Source organism: Triticum aestivum, chromosome 4D (assembly GCF_018294505.1).
Source record: "Triticum aestivum cultivar Chinese Spring chromosome 4D, IWGSC CS RefSeq v2.1, whole genome shotgun sequence".
NCBI lineage: Eukaryota > Viridiplantae > Streptophyta > Magnoliopsida > Poales > Poaceae > Triticum > Triticum aestivum.
Window position 1 is genome coordinate 230,367,265 of NC_057805.1, and position 6,275 is coordinate 230,373,539.

The window sequence follows — 6,275 nt, forward strand, 5'->3', positions numbered from 1 at the left end:
GGCTGAAAGAAGCTCGGGCCGTAATTGGGCCCAAAGATTTAGCGGGCCGTTAACAGGCTGAAACTGACGATGGGCTGGAAATTCTCAAATCGAGAATGGGCCTTTGATGGGCCGATTCTGTGTAACTTGTATGGGATGTGCTTGTGAATGGGCCTAACTCAAGTAGGCCGCTAATGGGCTGGCCCACTTATTTTGACAAGCTCGGCCTTTTAACCTGAATGGGCCACTGTTGGGCCGAGACACGTGTTGATGTATCATAGGAGCGTCCCGTCCATTCGCTGGATGCAAGGTTGTCAGAATCGCGATTTTGAATCGGATCGGAGCTCTGATGGTAGGATCGTAAATCTTAGAATCTTCACTACCAGGATCGTAGAAACGTAGATTTTATGAACTAAAATCGTAGAATTAGATGGGTAAGTTTGGATCGTAAAGTCGTAGAATCGTATAACAGAATCGCGATTCTAACAACCTTGGCTGGATGACAACTGTCCGAAAGCTCGGTCGACGCGTGGATCTGTCGGCGAATGAGAATTTTACACGTGGAAAATCCCCATTGGTCCGGGCTGTTAACGGGTTATCGGATCCAAACCGGAACCCGATAGCTTAACCGTGACCCGTTACGGTGGATGCCACGTGTCGGTTACCCTTGACGAAAGCACTTCTATGACGTGCGATTTATCGTCATGGAAGTGGACACTTCTGTGATGATAATTTTGGTAATGTCATGGAACACTTCTACGACAGCACAGGTATGACTATCTTGATTCTGTCATAAAATCGTCATGGGTGTAGATACATGACAGAAAACGTGACCTACTGTGACAAACACGTATCGTCACGGAAGTGTTTTTTTTGTAGTGCTATGATGTGTCTTACCGGTTTAACACTATCGTTTTGGGGTTATGCATTAGAGAGAGCTGCATTCACGTTAAATAGGGCACCGTCTAAATCCGTTGAGACGACACCGTATGAACTCTAGTTTGGCAAGAAACCTAAGCTGTCATTTCTTAAAGTTTGGGGTTGCGACACTTATGTCAAAAGGCTTCAGCCTGATAAGCTCGAACCTAAATCAGAGAAGTGCATCTTCATAGGATACCCTATGGAAACAATTGGGTACACCTTCTACCACAAAACCGAAGGCAAGATATTTGTTGCCAAGAATGAAACTTTCTAGAAAAGGAGTTTCTCTCGAAAGAAGTGAGTGGGAGGAAAGTAGAACTTGATGAGGTAATTGTACCTTCTCTCGAATTGGAAAGTAGCTCATCAAAGAAATCCGTTCCCGTGATGCCTACACCAACTAGAGAGGAAGTTAATGATGATGATCATGAAACTTTAGATCAAGTTACTACTGGACCTCGTAGGTCGAACAGAGCATGTTCCGCACCAAAATGGTACGGTAATCCTGTCCTGGAAGTCATGTTACTAGACCATGACGAACCTACGAACATGAAGAAGCGATGATGTTCCCAGATTCCAATAAATGGCTTGAGGCCATGAAATTTGAGATAGGATCCATGTATGAGAATAAACTGTGGACTTTGGTTGACTTGCCCGATGATCGGCGAGCCATAGAGAATAAATGGATTTTCAAGAAGAAGACTAATGTTGATGGTAATGTTACTATCTACAAAGCTCAACTTGTTGCAAAAAGGTTTTCAACAATTTCAAGGAGTTGACTACGATGAGACTTTCTCACCCGTAGCGATGCTTAAGTCTGTTCAAATCATGTTAGCAATTGCCGCATTTTATGATTATGAAATCTGGCAAATGGACGTCAAAACTGCATTCCTTACTGGATTTCTTAAATAAGAGTTGTATATGATGCAACCAGAAGGTTTTTTTTATCCTAAAGGTGCTAACAAAGTGTGCAAGCTCCAGTGATCCATCTATGGAATGGTGCAAGCATCTCGGAGTTGGAATATACGCTTTTGATGAGGTGATCAATGCATATGGTTTTATACAGACTTCCGGAGAAGCTTGTATTTACAAGAAAGTGAGTGGGAGCCCTATAGCATTTCCAATCTTATATGAGGATGACATATTGTTGATTGGAAATGATGTATAATTTCTGTATAGCATAAAAGGATACTTGAATAAAAGTTTTTCAATGAAAGACCTTGGTGAAGCTGCTTATATATTGGGCATCAAGATCTATAGAGATAGATCAAGACGCTTGATAAGACTTTCAATGAGTACATACCTTGACATGATTTTGAAGGAGTTCAAAATGGATCAGTAAAAGAAGGAGTTTTTGTCTGTATTGTAAGGTATGAAGCTGAGTAAGACTCAAAGCCCAGCCACGGCAGAAGATGGAGAGAGAATGAAAGTCATTCCCTATGCCTCAGCAATAGGTTATATACGATATGCCATGCTGTGCGCCACACCTGATGTGTGTCTTGCCACTTATCTGGCAAAGAGGATACAAGGGTGATCCAGGAATGGACCACTGGACAGCGGTCAAAATTATCCTTAGGTGCCTTAAAGAGGACTAAGGAAATGTTTCCCGGTTATGGAGGTGATAAATAGTTCATCGTAAAGAGTCACGTCGATGCAAGCTTTAACACTAATCTAGATGACTTTAAGTCTCAATCTGGATACATATTGAACGTGGGAGCAATTAGCTAGAGTAGCTCCATGCAGAGCATTGTAGACATAGGAATTTCCAAAATGCATATGGATCTGAATATAGCAGACCCGTTGACTAAACTTCTCTCACAAGCAAAACATGATCACACCTTAGTACTCTCTGGGTGTTAATCACATAGTGATGTGAACTAGATTATTGACTCTAGTAAACCTTTTTGGTGTTGGTCACATGGCGATGTGAACTATGGGTGTTAATCACATAAAGATGTGAACTTTTGGTGTTAAATCACATGGCGATGTGAACTAGATTACTGACTCTAGTGCAAGTGGGAGACTGAAGGAAATATGCCCTAGAGGCAATAATAAATTTGTTATTTTATGTTTCCTCATATCATGATAAATGTTTATTATTCATGCGAGAAATGTATTAACCGGAAACTTGATACATGTGCGGATACATAGACAAAACATTGTGTCCCTAGTAAGCCTCTACTAGACTAGCTCGTTAATCAAAGATGGTTAAGTTTCCTAACCATAGACATGTGTTGTCATTTGATGAACGGGGTCACATCATTAGGAGAATGATGTGATGGGCAAGACCCATCCGTTAGCTTAGCATATTGATCGTTCAGTTTTATTGTTATTGCTTTCTTCATGTCAAATACATATTCCTTCGACTATGAGATTATGCAACTCCCAGATACCGGAGGAATACCTTATGTGATATCAAACGTCACAAATTAACTGGGTGATTATAAGGATGCACTACAGGTATCTCCGAAGGTGTTTGTTGGGTTGGCATAGATTGAGATCAGGATTTGTCACTCCGAGTATCGGAGGGGCATCTCTAGGCCCTCTCGGTAATACACATCATAAGAAGCCTTGCAAGCAATGTGACTAATGAGTTAGCTGCAGGATGATGTATTACGGAACGAGTAAAGAGACTTGTCAGTAACGAGATTGAACTAGGTATGAAGATACCGACGATCGAATCTCGGGCAAGTAACATACTGATGACAAAGGGAATAATGTATGTTATCACGGCACGACCGATAAAGATCTTCGTAGAATATGTAGGAACCAATATGAGCATCCATGTTCCACTATTGGTTATTGACCGGAGAGGTGTCTCGGTCATGTCTACATAGTTCTCGAACCCGTTGGGTCCGCACGCTTAATGTTCGATGACGATTTTGTATTATATGAGTTATGTGATTTGGTGACCAAATGTTGTTCGGAGTCCCGGATGAGATCACGGACATGATGAGGAGTCTCGAAATGGTCGAGAGGTGAAGATTCATATATAGGACGATGATATTCGGACACCGGAAGTGTTTCGGGGTGTACTGGGTACATATCGGAGTACCGGTGGGGTTACCGGAACCCCCCGGGGGGATTAATGGGCCTTATGTGCCATAGGAGGGGAGAACACCAGCCTAGAAGGGGTGGCACCCCCCCTAAGGAAGGAGGCCAAATAGGAGAAGGATGAGGGGGTTCGCCCCCCCCCCTTCCTTCCTCCCCCTCTCTTCCCTTTTCCCCCTTCCGGTAAAAGGAAAGGGGGGCAATTGGACTAGGGCCCCAAGTAGGATTCCTCCTACTTGGGGTGCCCCAAGGCAGTCCCCCTCCCCCTCCCACCTATATATATGTGGGAGGGGCGCCTAGAACACACACCAACAATTGTTAGCCGTGTGCGGCACCCCCCTCCATAGTTTACGCCTCCGGTCATATCTTTGTAGTGCTTACGCGAAGCCCTGCACGGATCACTTCACCATCACCACCCCGTCGTGCTGACGGAACTCTCCCTCGACACTTTGCTAGATCAAGAGTTCGAGGGACGTCATCGAGCTGAACGTGTGCAGAACTCGGAGGTGTCGTACGTTCGGTGCTTGATCGGTCGGAACGAGAAGAAGTTCGAGTGCATCAACCGCATTGTCAAAACGCTTCCACTTTTGGTCTACGAGGGTACGTAGACACACTGTCCCCTCGTTGCTATGCATCTCCTAGATAGATCTTGCATGCTCGTAGGAATTTTTTTGAAATTGCATGCTACGTTTCCCAACAATATGGACCCGTAGGTCTGTGGTAAACTACTCACACATCATCGGTAGGGCAGCAAGATTGGTGTAGAAGCCCTCCGTGATTGAATCCCCTTCCAGCAGAGTGCCAGAAAAGGCCCCAAGATGGTATCTCACGAGAACAGAAGCTTGCATCAGCGGAAAAGTTTTTTTTGTGTGCCCCTGGAGTACAGGGAATATTTCAGTATTTATATAGCTGGAATTAGGGTTGGGGGTCCCGAGGGGCCCACAAGCCTAGGGAGTGCCCTCCCTGGGGTGCGTCCTATGAGCTTGTGGCCCTCTTGTGGCCCCTCTGGCCTCCTCCCGAAGCTTCATGGTTGTCTTCTAGTCCAAGAAAAATCCTCAAAAAGTTTCATTCCCTTTGGACTCCATTTGGTATTGATTTTCTGTAGAAAACAAAAACAAGGAAAAAAATGCAACTCGCACTGGGCACTAGGTTAATAGATTCGTCCCAAAAATGACATAAAATAGCATATTAATGCATGTAAAACATCCAAGATGAATAATATAATAGCATGGAACAATAAAAAATTATAGATACGTTGGAGACGTATCAAGCACCCCAAGCTTAATTCCTGCTCGTCCTTGAGTAGGTAAATGATAAAAATAGAATTTTTGTTGTGGAATGCTACCTAACATGTTTATCAAGTAAATTTTCTTATTGTGGTATGAATATTCAGATCCATATGATTCAAAACAAAAGTTTAATATTGACATAAAAACGATAATACTTCAAGCATACTAATAAAGCAATCATGGCTTTTGAAAATATCATGGATAAAGAAAGTTATCCCTACAAAATCATATAGTCTTGTCATGCTCTATGTCACGCCTAATATGTGATCGTATCCGAGAGGAACTCGAAGGTCCCACCAAGGATAGTGTCGCATATTGAAGACACTTTTGCAAGGTGGATACCATTACATTGTACCATTACATATTAGATGGGGATACATACAAAGGGCATACAAATTCTACAAGCATACATCGATACATCATACATGAGAACAACATCTGACTACAGATGAAACACAAACAGAAACTCAAACGACATCCACCCTGCTAGCCCACGCTGCCGACCCAGAACCTATCCCCTGATCCAAGAAGAAGCAGAAGAAGAACTCCAAAACAAGAAAACATCGCTCTCACGTCATGATCATCGCATTACCTGTACCTGCAACTGTTGTTGTAGTATTCTATGAGCCACGAGGACTCAGTAATCCCATTACCATGGGTACCAAGACTAGCAAATCTTAAAGGGTATGGAATGGATAAGTGGTGAGGTTGCAGCAACACTAAGCATTGTATGGTGGCTAACTTACGAGTACAAGAACAAGATGAGAAACTACGCAACGGTCGCAAACTAGTAATGATCAAGAAGTGATCCTGAACTACTTACATTCAAACATAACCCAGCCATGTTCTCTTCTCAAACTCACCTGAAAAGAGACAGTCACGGTTATGCACGCAGTTGGTGTATATTAATTGAGTTTATTTAAAGTTCACTACAACCGGATATTAAAAACTCCCATCTGCCACATAACAGCAGGCACGGCTTTCGAAAGATCAAACCCTGCAGGGGTGTCTCAACTTAGCCCATGACAAGCTCTCATG